Source organism: Electrophorus electricus, chromosome 13, assembly GCF_041902795.1.
Source record: "Electrophorus electricus isolate QZ-2024a chromosome 13, ASM4190279v1, whole genome shotgun sequence".
Lineage (NCBI taxonomy): Eukaryota > Metazoa > Chordata > Actinopteri > Gymnotiformes > Gymnotidae > Electrophorus > Electrophorus electricus.
In genome coordinates, this window is record NC_137509.1 from 18,327,764 (window position 1) to 18,344,785 (window position 17,022).

General features: G+C 36.3%; 15 pseudogenes; all 15 read left to right on the forward strand.

The window, feature by feature from the left end:
* Positions 1 to 292: 292 nt before the first annotated feature.
* On the forward strand, positions 293 to 411 carry LOC145647772 (5S ribosomal RNA; annotated as a pseudogene).
* A 667-nt stretch (positions 412 to 1,078) lies between these two features.
* On the forward strand, positions 1,079 to 1,197 carry LOC145647773 (5S ribosomal RNA; annotated as a pseudogene).
* Positions 1,198 to 1,864: 667 nt separating this feature from the next.
* On the forward strand, positions 1,865 to 1,983 carry LOC145648478 (5S ribosomal RNA; annotated as a pseudogene).
* A 791-nt stretch (positions 1,984 to 2,774) lies between these two features.
* Positions 2,775 to 2,893, forward strand: LOC145648479 (5S ribosomal RNA; annotated as a pseudogene).
* A 791-nt stretch (positions 2,894 to 3,684) lies between these two features.
* On the forward strand, positions 3,685 to 3,803 carry LOC145647179 (5S ribosomal RNA; annotated as a pseudogene).
* A 1,229-nt stretch (positions 3,804 to 5,032) lies between these two features.
* LOC145650013 (5S ribosomal RNA) lies at positions 5,033 to 5,151 on the forward strand (annotated as a pseudogene).
* A 1,229-nt stretch (positions 5,152 to 6,380) lies between these two features.
* On the forward strand, positions 6,381 to 6,499 carry LOC145650014 (5S ribosomal RNA; annotated as a pseudogene).
* A 1,229-nt stretch (positions 6,500 to 7,728) lies between these two features.
* Positions 7,729 to 7,847, forward strand: LOC145649244 (5S ribosomal RNA; annotated as a pseudogene).
* A 1,008-nt stretch (positions 7,848 to 8,855) lies between these two features.
* LOC145648020 (5S ribosomal RNA) lies at positions 8,856 to 8,974 on the forward strand (annotated as a pseudogene).
* A 789-nt stretch (positions 8,975 to 9,763) lies between these two features.
* LOC145649714 (5S ribosomal RNA) lies at positions 9,764 to 9,882 on the forward strand (annotated as a pseudogene).
* A 1,666-nt stretch (positions 9,883 to 11,548) lies between these two features.
* LOC145648740 (5S ribosomal RNA) lies at positions 11,549 to 11,667 on the forward strand (annotated as a pseudogene).
* A 1,666-nt stretch (positions 11,668 to 13,333) lies between these two features.
* LOC145648741 (5S ribosomal RNA) lies at positions 13,334 to 13,452 on the forward strand (annotated as a pseudogene).
* A 1,229-nt stretch (positions 13,453 to 14,681) lies between these two features.
* On the forward strand, positions 14,682 to 14,800 carry LOC145649246 (5S ribosomal RNA; annotated as a pseudogene).
* A 1,008-nt stretch (positions 14,801 to 15,808) lies between these two features.
* LOC145648254 (5S ribosomal RNA) lies at positions 15,809 to 15,927 on the forward strand (annotated as a pseudogene).
* Positions 15,928 to 16,717: 790 nt separating this feature from the next.
* LOC145648021 (5S ribosomal RNA) lies at positions 16,718 to 16,836 on the forward strand (annotated as a pseudogene).
* Positions 16,837 to 17,022: the final 186 nt, after the last annotated feature.

A 17,022-nucleotide genomic window follows, 5' to 3' on the forward strand; every position in this document is an offset into this window, starting at 1 on the left:
TAATAAAAAAAACTATCTGTTAGCACCTGGGAATAGCAGATGCTGTAAGTTTTTTTTGCATCACTTTCATTTACTCTCCAACTCACATGCCTGAATGTGAAGTGCAGTGATTCATCAAAAAACTGTCTGTTAGTGCCTCCGTATACCAGATGTTGTAAGCTTTTATTGCATCATTTAATTTACATTCAAGATAACATTCTAGAATGTCAAGTGCAGGGATTAATAAAAAAAATTGTCAGATTGGTCTTTGATCATATTTGCTATGATTAGGCAATTTGAGTAAGCGTTTAAGGCTTACGGCCACACCAGCTTGAGAACGCCCAATCTCATCTGACCTTGGAAGCTAAGCAAGGTTGGGCCTGGATAGTACTGAGGTGGGACTCTACCTAGGAATACCAGGTGCTGTAAGCTCTTCTTGCATCACTTTAATTTACTTTCAAGCTGACATGCTCAAATGTGAAGTGCAGTGATTAATAAAAAAAACTATCTGTTAGCACCTGGGAATAGCCGATGCTGTAAGTTTTTTTTGCATCACTTTCATTTACTCTCCAACTCACATGCCTGAATGTGAAGTGCAGTGATTCATCAAAAAACTATATGTTAGCACCTTGGACTACGAGATGCTGTAAGCTTCTCTTGCATCACTTTAATTTACTGTCAAGATGACATGCTAGGATGTGAAATGCAGTGATTAATTAAAAAAACTATCTGTTAGCACCTGGGAATAGCAGATGCTGTAAGTTTTTGTTGAATCACTTTACTTTAATCTGCAACTGACAAGCTTGTATGTGAAGTGTACAGATTAAATAGAAATATTTTAGTACCAGGGAATAGCAGGTGCTGTAAGATTGTATTGCATCCCTTTAATTTATGTTCAAGCTATCATGTTCAAATTTGAAGTGCAGTGAATAATTAGTGCCTCCGTATACCAGCTCCGTATTGTAAGCTTTTATTGCATCATTTAATTACATTCAAGATAACATTCTAGAATGTCAAGTGCAGGGATTAATAAAAAAAATTGTCAGATTGGTCTTTGATCATATTTGCTATGATTAGGCAATTTGAGTAAGTGTTTAAGGCTTACGGCCACACCAGCTTGAGAACGCCCAATCTCATCTGACCTTGGAAGCTAAGCAAGGTTGGGCCTGGATAGTACTGAGGTGGGACTCTACCTAGGAATACCAGGTGCTGTAAGCTCTTCTTGCATCACTTTAATTTACTTTCAAGCTGACATGCTCAAATGTGAAGTGCAGTGATTAATAAAAAAAACTATCTGTTAGCACCTGGGAATAGCCGATGCTGTAAGTTTTTTTTGCATCACTTTCATTTACTCTCCAACTCACATGCCTGAATGTGAAGTGCAGTGATTCATCAAAAAACTATATGTTAGCACCTTGGACTACGAGATGCTGTAAGCTTCTCTTGCATCACTTTAATTTACTGTCAAGATGACATGCTAGGATGTGAAATGCAGTGATTAATTAAAAAAACTATCTGTTAGCACCTGGGAATAGCAGATGCTGTAAGTTTTTGTTGAATCACTTTACTTTAATCTGCAACTGACAAGCTTGTATGTGAAGTGTACAGATTAAATAGAAATATTTTAGTACCAGGGAATAGCAGGTGCTGTAAGATTGTATTGCATCCCTTTAATTTATGTTCAAGCTATCATGTTCAAATTTGAAGTGCAGTGAATAATTAGTGCCTCCGTTTACCAGCTCCGTATTGTAAGCTTTTATTGCATCATTTAATTACATTCAAGATAACATTCTAGAATGTCAAGTGCAGGGATTAATAAAAAAAATTGTCAGATTGGTCTTTGATCATATTTGCTATGATTAGGCAATTTGAGTAAGTGTTTAAGGCTTACGGCCACACCAGCTTGAGAACGTCCAATCTCATCTGACCTTGGAAGCTAAGCAAGTTTGGGCCTGAATAGTACTGAGGTGGGACCCTACCTAGGAATACCAGGTGCTGTAAGCTTTTCTTGCATCACTTTAATTTACTTTCAAGCTGACATGCTCAAATGTGAAGTGCAATGATTAATAAAAAAAACTATCTGTTAGCACCTGGGAATAGCAGATGCTGTAAGTTTTTTTTGCATCACTTTCATTTACTCTCCAACTCACATGCCTGAATGTGAAGTGCAGTTATTCATCAAAAAAATATCTGTTAGCACCATGGACTACGAGATGCTGTAATCTTCTCTTGCATCACTTTAATTTACTGTCAAGATGACATGCTAGGATTTGAAGTGCAGTGATTAATTAAAAAAAATATCTGTTAGCACCTGGGAATAGCAGATGCTGTAAGTTTTTGTTGCATCACTTTACTTTAATCTGCAACTGACAAGCTTGTATGTGAAGTGTACAGATTAAATAGAAATCTTTTAGTACCAGGGAATAGCAGGTGCTGTAAGATTGTATTGCATCCCTTTAATTTATGTTCAAGCTATCATGTTCAAATTTGAAGTGCAGTGAATAATTAACTCAAACTATCTGTTAGCACCTGGGAATAGCAGATGCTGTAAGTTTTTTTTGCATCACTTTCATTTGCTCTCCAACTCACATGCCTGAATGTGAAGTGCAGTGATTCATCAAAAAACTGTCTGTTAGTGCCTCCGTATACCAGATGTTGTAAGCTTTTATTGCATCATTTAATTTACATTCAAGATAACATTCTAGAATGTCAAGTGCAGGGATTAATAAAAAAAATTGTCAGATTGGTCTTTGATCATATTTGCTATGATTAGGCAATTTGAGTAAGTGTTTAAGGCTTACGGCCACACCAGCTTGAGAACGTCCAATCTCATCTGACCTTGGAAGCTAAGCAAGTTTGGGCCTGAATAGTACTGAGGTGGGACCCTACCTAGGAATACCAGGTGCTGTAAGCTTTTCTTGCATCACTTTAATTTACTTTCAAGCTGACATGCTCAAATGTGAAGTGCAATGATTAATAAAAAAAACTATCTGTTAGCACCTGGGAATAGCAGATGCTGTAAGTTTTTTTTGCATCACTTTCATTTACTCTCCAACTCACATGCCTGAATGTGAAGTGCAGTTATTCATCAAAAAAATATCTGTTAGCACCATGGACTACGAGATGCTGTAATCTTCTCTTGCATCACTTTAATTTACTGTCAAGATGACATGCTAGGATTTGAAGTGCAGTGATTAATTAAAAAAAATATCTGTTAGCACCTGGGAATAGCAGATGCTGTAAGTTTTTGTTGCATCACTTTACTTTAATCTGCAACTGACAAGCTTGTATGTGAAGTGTACAGATTAAATAGAAATCTTTTAGTACCAGGGAATAGCAGGTGCTGTAAGATTGTATTGCATCCCTTTAATTTATGTTCAAGCTATCATGTTCAAATTTGAAGTGCAGTGAATAATTAACTCAAACTATCTGTTAGCACCTGGGAATAGCAGATGCTGTAAGTTTTTTTTGCATCACTTTCATTTGCTCTCCAACTCACATGCCTGAATGTGAAGTGCAGTGATTCATCAAAAAACTGTCTGTTAGTGCCTCCGTATACCAGATGTTGTAAGCTTTTATTGCATCATTTAATTTACATTCAAGATAACATTCTAGAATGTCAAGTGCAGGGATTAATAAAAAAAATTGTCAGATTGGTCTTTGATCATATTTGCTATGATTAGGCAATTTGAGTAAGTGTTTAAGGCTTACGGCCACACCAGCTTGAGAACGCCCAATCTCATCTGACCTTGGAAGCTAAACAAGTTTGGGCCTGGATAGTACTGAGGTGGGACCCTACCTAGGAATACCAGGTGCTGTAAGCTTTTCTTGCATCACTTTAATTTACTTTCAAGCTGACATGCTCAAATGTGAAGTGCAGTGATTAATAAAAAAAACTATCTGTTAGCACCTGGGAATAGCAGATGCTGTAAGTTTTTTTTGCATCACTTTCATTTACTCTCCAACTCACATGCCTGAATGTGAAGTGCAGTGATTCATCAAAAAACTATATGTTAGCACCTTGGACTACGAGATGCTGTAAGCTTCTCTTGCATCACTTTAATTTACTGTCAAGATGACATGCTAGGATGTGAAATGCAGTGATTAATTTAAAAAACTATCTGTTAGCACCTGGGAATAGCAGATGCTGTAAGTTTTTGTTGCATCACTTTACTTTAATCTGCAACTGACAAGCTTGTATGTGAAGTGTACAGATTAAATAGAAATATTTTAGTACCAGGGAATAGCAGGTGCTGTAAGATTATATTGCATCCCTTTAATTTATGTTCAAGCTATCATGTTCAAATTTGAAGTGCAGTGAATAATTAACTCAAACTATCTGTTAGCACCTGGGAATAGCAGATGCTGTAAGTTTTTTTTGCATCACTTTCATTTACTCTCCAACTCACATGCCTGAATGTGAAGTGCAGTGATTCATCAAAAACTATCTGTTAGCACCTTGGACTACGAGATGCTGTAAGCTTCTCTTGAATCACTTTAATTTACTGTTAAGATGACATGCTAGGATGTGAAATGCAGTGATTAATTAAAAAAACTATCTGTTAGCACCTGGGAATAGCAGATGCTGTAAGTTTTTGTTGCATCACTTTACTTTAATCTGCAACTGACAAGCTTGTATGTGAAGTGTACAGATTAAATAGAAATATTTTAGTACCAGGGAATAGCAGGTGCTGTAAGATTGTATTGCATCCCTTTAATTTATGTTCAAGCTATCATGTTCAAATTTGAAGTGCAGTGAATAATTAACTCAAACTATCTGTTAGCACCTGGGAATAGCAGATGCTGTACGTTTTTTTTGCATCACTTTCATTTACTCTCCAACTCACATGCCTGAATGTGAAGTGCAGTGATTCATCAAAAAACTGTCTGTTAGTGCCTCCGTATACCAGATGTTGTAAGCTTTTATTGCATCATTTAATTTACATTCAAGATAACATTCTAGAATGTCAAGTGCAGGGATTAATAAAAAAAATTGTCAGATTGGTCTTTGATCATATTTGTTATGATTAGGAAATTTGAGTAAGTGATTAAGGCTTACGGCCACACCAGCTTGAGAACGTCCAATCTCATCTGACCTTGGAAGCTAAGCAAGTTTGGGCCTGGATAGTACTGAGTTGGGACCCTACCTAGGAATACCAGGTGCTGTAAGATTTTCTTGCATCACTTTAATTTACTTTCAAGCTGACATGCTCAAATGTGAAGTGCAGTGATTAATAAAAAAAACTATCTGTTAGCACCTGGGAATAGCCGATGTTGTAAGTTTTTTTTGCATCACTTTCATTTACTCTCCAACTCACATGCCTGAATGTGAAGTGCAGTGATTCATCAAAAACTATCTGTTAGCACCTTGGACTACGAGATGCTGTAAGCTTCTCTTGAATCACTTTAATTTACTGTCAAGATGACATGCTAGGATGTGAAATGCAGTGATTAATTAAAAAAACTATCTGTTAGCACCTGGGAATAGCAGATGCTGTAAGTTTTTGTTGCATCACTTTACTTTAATCTGCAACTGACAAGATTGTATGTGAAGTGTACAGATTAAATAGAAATATTTTAGTACCAGGGAATAGCAGGTGCTGTAAGATTGTATTGCATCCCTTTAATTTATGTTCAAGCTATCATGTTCAAATTTGAAGTGCAGTGAATAATTAACTCAAACTATCTGTTAGCACCTGGGAATAGCCGATGCTGTAAGTTTTTTTTGCATCACTTTCATTTACTCTCCAACTCACATGCCTGAATGTGAAGTGCAGTGATTCATCAAAAACTATCTGTTAGCACCTTGGACTACGAGATGCTGTAAGCTTCTCTTGAATCACTTTAATTTACTGTCAAGATGACATGCTAGGATGTGAAATGCAGTGATTAATTAAAAAAACTATCTGTTAGCACCTGGGAATAGCAGATGCTGTAAGTTTTTGTTGCATCACTTTACTTTAATCTGCAACTGACAAGCTTGTATGTGAAGTGTACAGATTAAATAGAAATATTTTAGTACCAGGGAATAGCAGGTGCTGTAAGATTGTATTGCATCCCTTTAATTTATGTTCAAGCTATCATGTTCAAATTTGAAGTGCAGTGAATAATTAACTCAAACTATCTGTTAGCACCTGGGAATAGCAGATGCTGTACGTTTTTTTTTGCATCACTTTCATTTACTCTCCAACTCACATGCCTGAATGTGAAGTGCAGTGATTCATCAAAAAACTGTCTGTTAGTGCCTCCGTATACCAGATGTTGTAAGCTTTTATTGCATCATTTAATTTACATTCAAGATAACATTCTAGAATGTCAAGTGCAGGGATTAATAAAAAAAATTGTCAGATTGGTCTTTGATCATATTTGTTATGATTAGGAAATTTGAGTAAGTGATTAAGGCTTACGGCCACACCAGCTTGAGAACGTCCAATCTCATCTGACCTTGGAAGCTAAGCAAGTTTGGGCCTGGATAGTACTGAGTTGGGACCCTACCTAGGAATACCAGGTGCTGTAAGATTTTCTTGCATCACTTTAATTTACTTTCAAGCTGACATGCTCAAATGTGAAGTGCAGTGATTAATAAAAAAAACTATCTGTTAGCACCTGGGAATAGCCGATGTTGTAAGTTTTTTTTGCATCACTTTCATTTACTCTCCAACTCACATGCCTGAATGTGAAGTGCAGTGATTCATCAAAAACTATCTGTTAGCACCTTGGACTACGAGATGCTGTAAGCTTCTCTTGAATCACTTTAATTTACTGTCAAGATGACATGCTAGGATGTGAAATGCAGTGATTAATTAAAAAAACTATCTGTTAGCACCTGGGAATAGCAGATGCTGTAAGTTTTTGTTGCATCACTTTACTTTAATCTGCAACTGACAAGATTGTATGTGAAGTGTACAGATTAAATAGAAATATTTTAGTACCAGGGAATAGCAGGTGCTGTAAGATTGTATTGCATCCCTTTAATTTATGTTCAAGCTATCATGTTCAAATTTGAAGTGCAGTGAATAATTAACTCAAACTATCTGTTAGCACCTGGGAATAGCCGATGCTGTAAGTTTTTTTTGCATCACTTTCATTTACTCTCCAACTCACATGCCTGAATGTGAAGTGCAGTGATTCATCAAAAACTATCTGTTAGCACCTTGGACTACGAGATGCTGTAAGCTTCTCTTGAATCACTTTAATTTACTGTCAAGATGACATGCTAGGATGTGAAATGCAGTGATTAATTAAAAAAACTATCTGTTAGCACCTGGGAATAGCAGATGCTGTAAGTTTTTGTTGCATCACTTTACTTTAATCTGCAACTGACAAGCTTGTATGTGAAGTGTACAGATTAAATAGAAATATTTTAGTACCAGGGAATAGCAGGTGCTGTAAGATTGTATTGCATCCCTTTAATTTATGTTCAAGCTATCATGTTCAAATTTGAAGTGCAGTGAATAATTAACTCAAACTATCTGTTAGCACCTGGGAATAGCAGATGCTGTACGTTTTTTTTTGCATCACTTTCATTTACTCTCCAACTCACATGCCTGAATGTGAAGTGCAGTGATTCATCAAAAAACTGTCTGTTAGTGCCTCCGTATACCAGATGTTGTAAGCTTTTATTGCATCATTTAATTTACATTCAAGATAACATTCTAGAATGTCAATTGCAGGGATTAATAAAAAAAATTGTCAGATTGGTCTTTGATCATATTTGCTATGATTAGGCAAATTGAGTAAGCGTTTAAGGCTTACGGCCACACCAGCTTGAGAATGCCCAATCTCATCTGATCTTGGAAGCTGAGCAAGTTTGGGCCTGGATAGTACTGAGGTGGGACCCTACCTAGGAATACCAGGTGCTGTAAGCTTTTCTTGCATCACTTTAATTTACTTTCAAGCTGACATGCTCAAATGTGAAGTGCAGTGATTAATAAAAAAAACTATCTGTTAGCACCTGGGAATAGCAGATGCTGTAAGTTTTTGTTGCATCACTTTACTTTAATCTGCAACTGACAAGCTTGTATGTGAAGTGTACAGATTAAATAGAAATATTTTAGTACCAGGGAATAGCAGGTGCTGTAAGATTATATTGCATCCCTTTAATTTATGTTCAAGCTATCATGTTCAAATTTGAAGTGCAGTGAATAATTAACTCAAACTATCTGTTAGCACCTGGGAATAGCAGATGCTGTAAGTTTTTTTTGCATCACTTTCATTTACTCTCCAACTCACATGCCTGAATGTGAAGTGCAGTGATTCATCAAAAACTATCTGTTAGCACCTTGGACTACGAGATGCTGTAAGCTTCTCTTGAATCACTTTAATTTACTGTTAAGATGACATGCTAGGATGTGAAATGCAGTGATTAATTAAAAAAACTATCTGTTAGCACCTGGGAATAGCAGATGCTGTAAGTTTTTGTTGCATCACTTTACTTTAATCTGCAACTGACAAGCTTGTATGTGAAGTGTACAGATTAAATAGAAATATTTTAGTACCAGGGAATAGCAGGTGCTGTAAGATTGTATTGCATCCCTTTAATTTATGTTCAAGCTATCATGTTCAAATTTGAAGTGCAGTGAATAATTAACTCAAACTATCTGTTAGCACCTGGGAATAGCAGATGCTGTACGTTTTTTTTGCATCACTTTCATTTACTCTCCAACTCACATGCCTGAATGTGAAGTGCAGTGATTCATCAAAAAACTGTCTGTTAGTGCCTCCGTATACCAGATGTTGTAAGCTTTTATTGCATCATTTAATTTACATTCAAGATAACATTCTAGAATGTCAAGTGCAGGGATTAATAAAAAAAATTGTCAGATTGGTCTTTGATCATATTTGCTATGATTAGGAAATTTGAGTAAGTGTTTAAGGCTTACGGCCACACCAGCTTGAGAACGCCCAATCTCATCTGACCTTGGAAGCTAAGCAAGTTTGGGCCTGGATAGTATTGAGGTGGGACCCTACCTAGGAATACCAGGTGCTGTAAGCTTTTCTTGCATCACTTTAATTTACTTTCAAGCTGACATGCTCAAATGTGAAGTGCAGTGATTAATAAAAAAATCTATCTGTTAGCACCTGGGAATAGCCGATGCTGTAAGTTTTTTTTGCATCACTTTCATTTACTCTCCAACTCACATGCCTGAATGTGAAGTGCAGTGATTCATCAAAAACTATCTGTTAGCACCTTGGACTACGAGATGCTGTAAGCTTCTCTTGAATCACTTTAATTTACTGTCAAGATGACATGCTAGGATGTGAAATGCAGTGATTAATTAAAAAAACTATCTGTTAGCACCTGGGAATAGCAGATGCTGTAAGTTTTTGTTGCATCACTTTACTTTAATCTGCAACTGACAAGCTTGTATGTGAAGTGTACAGATTAAATAGAAATATTTTAGTACCAGGGAATAGCAGGTGCTGTATGATTGTATTGCATCCCTTTAATTTATGTTCAAGCTATCATGTTCAAATTTGAAGTGCAGTGAATAATTAACTCAAACTATCTGTTAGCACCTGGGAATAGCAGATGCTGTACTTTTTTTTGCATCACTTTCATTTACTCTCCAACTCACATGCCTGAATGTGAAGTGCAGTGATTCATCAAAAAACTGTCTGTTAGTGCCTCCGTATACCAGATGTTGTAAGCTTTTATTGCATCATTTAATTTACATTCAAGATAACATTCTAGAATGTCAAGTGCAGGGATTAATAAAAAAAATTGTCAGATTGGTCTTTGATCATATTTGCTATGATTAGGAAATTTGAGTAAGTGTTTAAGGCTTACGGCCACACCAGCTTGAGAACGTCCAATCTCATCTGACCTTGGAAGCTAAGCAAGTTTGGGCCTGGATAGTACTGAGGTGGGACCCTACCTAGGAATACCAGGTGCTGTAAGATTTTCTTGCATCACTTTAATTTACTTTCAAGCTGACATGCTCAAATGTGAAGTGCAGTGATTAATAAAAAAAACTTTCTGTTAGCACCTGGGAATAGCCGATGTTGTAAGTTTTTTTTGCATCACTTTCATTTACTCTCCAACTCACATGCCTGAATGTGAAGTGCAGTGATTCATCAAAAACTATCTGTTAGCACCTTGGACTACGAGATGCTGTAAGCTTCTCTTGAATCACTTTAATTTACTGTCAAGATGACATGCTAGGATGTGAAGTGCAGTGATTAATTAAAAAAACTATCTGTTAGCACCTGGGAATAGCAGATGCTGTAAGTTTTTGTTGCATCACTTTACTTTAATCTGCAACTGACAAGCTTGTATGTGAAGTGTACAGATTAAATAGAAATATTTTAGTACCAGGGAATAGCAGGTGCTGTAAGATTATATTGCATCCCTTTAATTTATGTTCAAGCTATCATGTTCAAATTTGAAGTGCAGTGAATAATTAACTCAAACTATCTGTTAGCACCTGGGAATAGCAGATGCTGTAAGTTTTTTTTGCATCACTTTCATTTACTCTCCAACTCACATGCCTGAATGTGAAGTGCAGTGATTCATCAAAAACTATCTGTTAGCACCTTGGACTACGAGATGCTGTAAGCTTCTCTTGAATCACTTTAATTTACTGTTAAGATGACATGCTAGGATGTGAAATGCAGTGATTAATTAAAAAAACTATCTGTTAGCACCTGGGAATAGCAGATGCTGTAAGTTTTTGTTGCATCACTTTACTTTAATCTGCAACTGACAAGCTTGTATGTGAAGTGTACAGATTAAATAGAAATATTTTAGTACCAGGGAATAGCAGGTGCTGTAAGATTGTATTGCATCCCTTTAATTTATGTTCAAGCTATCATGTTCAAATTTGAAGTGCAGTGAATAATTAACTCAAACTATCTGTTAGCACCTGGGAATAGCAGATGCTGTACGTTTTTTTTGCATCACTTTCATTTACTCTCCAACTCACATGCCTGAATGTGAAGTGCAGTGATTCATCAAAAACTATCTGTTAGCACCTTGGACTACGAGATGCTGTAAGCTTCTCTTGAATCACTTTAATTTACTGTTAAGATGACATGCTAGGATGTGAAATGCAGTGATTAATTAAAAAAACTATCTGTTAGCACCTGGGAATAGCAGATGCTGTAAATTTTTGTTGCATCACTTTACTTTAATCTGCAACTGACAAGCTTGTATGTGAAGTGTACAGATTAAATAGAAATATTTTAGTACCAGGGAATAGCAGGTGCTGTAAGATTGTATTGCATCCCTTTAATTTATGTTCAAGCTATCATGTTCAAATTTGAAGTGCAGTGAATAATTAACTCAAACTATCTGTTAGCACCTGGGAATAGCAGATGCTGTACGTTTTTTTTGCATCACTTTCATTTACTCTCCAACTCACATGCCTGAATGTGAAGTGCAGTGATTCATCAAAAAACTGTCTGTTAGTGCCTCCGTATACCAGATGTTGTAAGCTTTTATTGCATCATTTAATTTACATTCAAGATAACATTCTAGAATGTCAAGTGCAGGGATTAATAAAAAAAATTGTCAGATTGGTCTTTGATCATATTTGTTATGATTAGGAAATTTGAGTAAGTGATTAAGGCTTACGGCCACACCAGCTTGAGAACGCCCAATCTCATCTGACCTTGGAAGCTAAGCAAGTTTGGGCCTGGATAGTACTGAGTTGGGACCCTACCTAGGAATACCAGGTGCTGTAAGATTTTCTTGCATCACTTTAATTTACTTTCAAGCTGACATGCTCAAATGTGAAGTGCAGTGATTAATAAAAAAAACTATCTGTTAGCACCTGGGAATAGCCGATGTTGTAAGTTTTTTTTGCATCACTTTCATTTACTCTCCAACTCACATGCCTGAATGTGAAGTGCAGTGATTCATCAAAAACTATCTGTTAGCACCTTGGACTACGAGATGCTGTAAGCTTCTCTTGAATCACTTTAATTTACTGTCAAGATGACATGCTAGGATGTGAAATGCAGTGATTAATTAAAAAAACTATCTGTTAGCACCTGGGAATAGCAGATGCTGTAAGTTTTTGTTGCATCACTTTACTTTAATCTGCAACTGACAAGATTGTATGTGAAGTGTACAGATTAAATAGAAATATTTTAGTACCAGGGAATAGCAGGTGCTGTAAGATTGTATTGCATCCCTTTAATTTATGTTCAAGCTATCATGTTCAAATTTGAAGTGCAGTGAATAATTAACTCAAACTATCTGTTAGCACCTGGGAATAGCAGATGCTGTAAGTTTTTTTTGCATCACTTTCATTTACTCTCCAACTCACATGCCTGAATGTGAAGTGCAGTGATTCATCAAAAACTATCTGTTAGCACCTTGGACTACGAGATGCTGTAAGCTTCTCTTGAATCACTTTAATTTACTGTTAAGATGACATGCTAGGATGTGAAATGCAGTGATTAATTAAAAAAACTATCTGTTAGCACCTGGGAATAGCAGATGCTGTAAGTTTTTGTTGCATCACTTTACTTTAATCTGCAACTGACAAGCTTGTATGTGAAGTGTACAGATTAAATAGAAATATTTTAGTACCAGGGAATAGCAGGTGCTGTAAGATTGTATTGCATCCCTTTAATTTATGTTCAAGCTATCATGTTCAAATTTGAAGTGCAGTGAATAATTAACTCAAACTATCTGTTAGCACCTGGGAATAGCAGATGCTGTACGTTTTTTTTGCATCACTTTCATTTACTCTCCAACTCACATGCCTGAATGTGAAGTGCAGTGATTCATCAAAAACTATCTGTTAGCACCTTGGACTACGAGATGCTGTAAGCTTCTCTTGAATCACTTTAATTTACTGTTAAGATGACATGCTAGGATGTGAAATGCAGTGATTAATTAAAAAAACTATCTGTTAGCACCTGGGAATAGCAGATGCTGTAAGTTTTTGTTGCATCACTTTACTTTAATCTGCAACTGACAAGCTTGTATGTGAAGTGTACAGATTAAATAGAAATATTTTAGTACCAGGGAATAGCAGGTGCTGTAAGATTGTATTGCATCCCTTTAATTTATGTTCAAGCTATCATGTTCAAATTTGAAGTGCAGTGAATAATTAACTCAAACTATCTGTTAGCACCTGGGAATAGCAGATGCTGTACGTTTTTTTTGCATCACTTTCATTTACTCTCCAACTCACATGCCTGAATGTGAAGTGCAGTGATTCATCAAAAAACTGTCTGTTAGTGCCTCCGTATACCAGATGTTGTAAGCTTTTATTGCATCATTTAATTTACATTCAAGATAACATTCTAGAATGTCAAGTGCAGGGATTAATAAAAAAAATTGTCAGATTGGTCTTTGATCATATTTGTTATGATTAGGAAATTTGAGTAAGTGATTAAGGCTTACGGCCACACCAGCTTGAGAACGCCCAATCTCATCTGACCTTGGAAGCTAAGCAAGTTTGGGCCTGGATAGTACTGAGTTGGGACCCTACCTAGGAATACCAGGTGCTGTAAGATTTTCTTGCATCACTTTAATTTACTTTCAAGCTGACATGCTCAAATGTGAAGTGCAGTGATTAATAAAAAAAACTATCTGTTAGCACCTGGGAATAGCCGATGTTGTAAGTTTTTTTTGCATCACTTTCATTTACTCTCCAACTCACATGCCTGAATGTGAAGTGCAGTGATTCATCAAAAACTATCTGTTAGCACCTTGGACTACGAGATGCTGTAAGCTTCTCTTGAATCACTTTAATTTACTGTCAAGATGACATGCTAGGATGTGAAATGCAGTGATTAATTAAAAAAACTATCTGTTAGCACCTGGGAATAGCAGATGCTGTAAGTTTTTGTTGCATCACTTTACTTTAATCTGCAACTGACAAGATTGTATGTGAAGTGTACAGATTAAATAGAAATATTTTAGTACCAGGGAATAGCAGGTGCTGTAAGATTGTATTGCATCCCTTTAATTTATGTTCAAGCTATCATGTTCAAATTTGAAGTGCAGTGAATAATTAACTCAAACTATCTGTTAGCACCTGGGAATAGCCGATGCTGTAAGTTTTTTTTGCATCACTTTCATTTACTCTCCAACTCACATGCCTGAATGTGAAGTGCAGTGATTCATCAAAAACTATCTGTTAGCACCTTGGACTACGAGATGCTGTAAGCTTCTCTTGAATCACTTTAATTTACTGTCAAGATGACATGCTAGGATGTGAAATGCAGTGATTAATTAAAAAAACTATCTGTTAGCACCTGGGAATAGCAGATGCTGTAAGTTTTTGTTGCATCACTTTACTTTAATCTGCAACTGACAAGCTTGTATGTGAAGTGTACAGATTAAATAGAAATATTTTAGTACCAGGGAATAGCAGGTGCTGTAAGATTGTATTGCATCCCTTTAATTTATGTTCAAGCTATCATGTTCAAATTTGAAGTGCAGTGAATAATTAACTCAAACTATCTGTTAGCACCTGGGAATAGCAGATGCTGTACGTTTTTTTTTGCATCACTTTCATTTACTCTCCAACTCACATGCCTGAATGTGAAGTGCAGTGATTCATCAAAAAACTGTCTGTTAGTGCCTCCGTATACCAGATGTTGTAAGCTTTTATTGCATCATTTAATTTACATTCAAGATAACATTCTAGAATGTCAATTGCAGGGATTAATAAAAAAAATTGTCAGATTGGTCTTTGATCATATTTGCTATGATTAGGCAAATTGAGTAAGCGTTTAAGGCTTACGGCCACACCAGCTTGAGAATGCCCAATCTCATCTGATCTTGGAAGCTGAGCAAGTTTGGGCCTGGATAGTACTGAGGTGGGACCCTACCTAGGAATACCAGGTGCTGTAAGCTTTTCTTGCATCACTTTAATTTACTTTCAAGCTGACATGCTCAAATGTGAAGTGCAGTGATTAATAAAAAAAACTATCTGTTAGCACCTGGGAATAGCAGATGCTGTAAGTTTTTGTTGCATCACTTTACTTTAATCTGCAACTGACAAGCTTGTATGTGAAGTGTACAGATTAAATAGAAATATTTTAGTACCAGGGAATAGCAGGTGCTGTAAGATTATATTGCATCCCTTTAATTTATGTTCAAGCTATCATGTTCAAATTTGAAGTGCAGTGAATAATTAACTCAAACTATCTGTTAGCACCTGGGAATAGCAGATGCTGTAAGTTTTTTTTGCATCACTTTCATTTACTCTCCAACTCACATGCCTGAATGTGAAGTGCAGTGATTCATCAAAAACTATCTGTTAGCACCTTGGACTACGAGATGCTGTAAGCTTCTCTTGAATCACTTTAATTTACTGTTAAGATGACATGCTAGGATGTGAAATGCAGTGATTAATTAAAAAAACTATCTGTTAGCACCTGGGAATAGCAGATGCTGTAAGTTTTTGTTGCATCACTTTACTTTAATCTGCAACTGACAAGCTTGTATGTGAAGTGTACAGATTAAATAGAAATATTTTAGTACCAGGGAATAGCAGGTGCTGTAAGATTGTATTGCATCCCTTTAATTTATGTTCAAGCTATCATGTTCAAATTTGAAGTGCAGTGAATAATTAACTCAAACTATCTGTTAGCACCTGGGAATAGCAGATGCTGTACGTTTTTTTTGCATCACTTTCATTTACTCTCCAACTCACATGCCTGAATGTGAAGTGCAGTGATTCATCAAAAAACTGTCTGTTAGTGCCTCCGTATACCAGATGTTGTAAGCTTTTATTGCATCATTTAATTTACATTCAAGATAACATTCTAGAATGTCAAGTGCAGGGATTAATAATAAAAATTGTCAGATTGGTCTTTGATCATATTTGTTATGATTAGGAAATTTGAGTAAGTGTTTAAGGCTTACGGCCACACCAGCTTGAGAACGCCCAATCTCATCTGACCTTGGAAGCTAAGCAAGTTTGGGCCTGGATAGTACTGAGGTGGGACCCTACCTAGGAATACCAGGTGCTGTAAGATTTTCTTGCATCACTTTAATTTACTTTCAAGCTGACATGCTCAAATGTGAAGTGCAGTGATTAATAAAAAAAACTATCTGTTAGCACCTGGGAATAGCCGATGTTGTAAGTTTTTTTTGCATCACTTTCATTTACTCTCCAACTCACATGCCTGAATGTGAAGTGCAGTGATTCATCAAAAACTATCTGTTAGCACCTTGGACTACGAGATGCTGTAAGCTTCTCTTGCATCACTTTAATTTACTGTCAAGATGACATGCTAGGATGTGAAATGCAGTGATTAATTAAAAAAACTATCTGTTAGCACCTGGGAATAGCAGATGCTGTAAGTTTTTGTTGCATCACTTTACTTTAATCTGCAACTGACAAGCTTGTATGTGAAGTGTACAGATTAAATAGAAATATTTTAGTACCAGGGAATAGCAGGTGCTGTAAGATTGTATTGCATCCCTTTAATTTATGTTCAAGCTATCATGTTCAAATTTGAAGTGCAGTGAATAATTAACTCAAACTATCTGTTAGCACCTGGGAATAGCAGATGCTGTACGTTTTTTTTGCATCACTTTCATTTACTCTCCAACTCACATGCCTGAATGTGAAGTGCAGTGATTCATCAAAAAACTGTCTGTTAGTGCCTCCGTATACCAGATGTTGTAAGCTTTTATTGCATCATTTAATTTACATTCAAGATAACATTCTAGAATGTCAAGTGCAGGGATTAATAAAAAAAATTGTCAGATTGGTCTTTGATCATATTTGCTATGATTAGGAAATTTGAGTAAGTGTTTAAGGCTTACGGCCACACCAGCTTGAGAACGCCCAATCTCATCTGACCTTGGAAGCTAAGCAAGTTTGGGCCTGGATAGTATTGAGGTGGGACCCTACCTAGGAATACCAGGTGCTGTAAGCTTTTCTTGCATCACTTTAATTTACTTTCAAGCTGACATGCTCAAATGTGAAGTGCAGTGATTAATAAAAAAATCTATCTGTTAGCACCTGGGAATAGCCGATGCTGTAAGTTTTTTTTGCATCACTTTCATTTACTCTCCAACTCACATGCCTGAATGTGAAGTGCAGTGATTCATCAAAAACTATC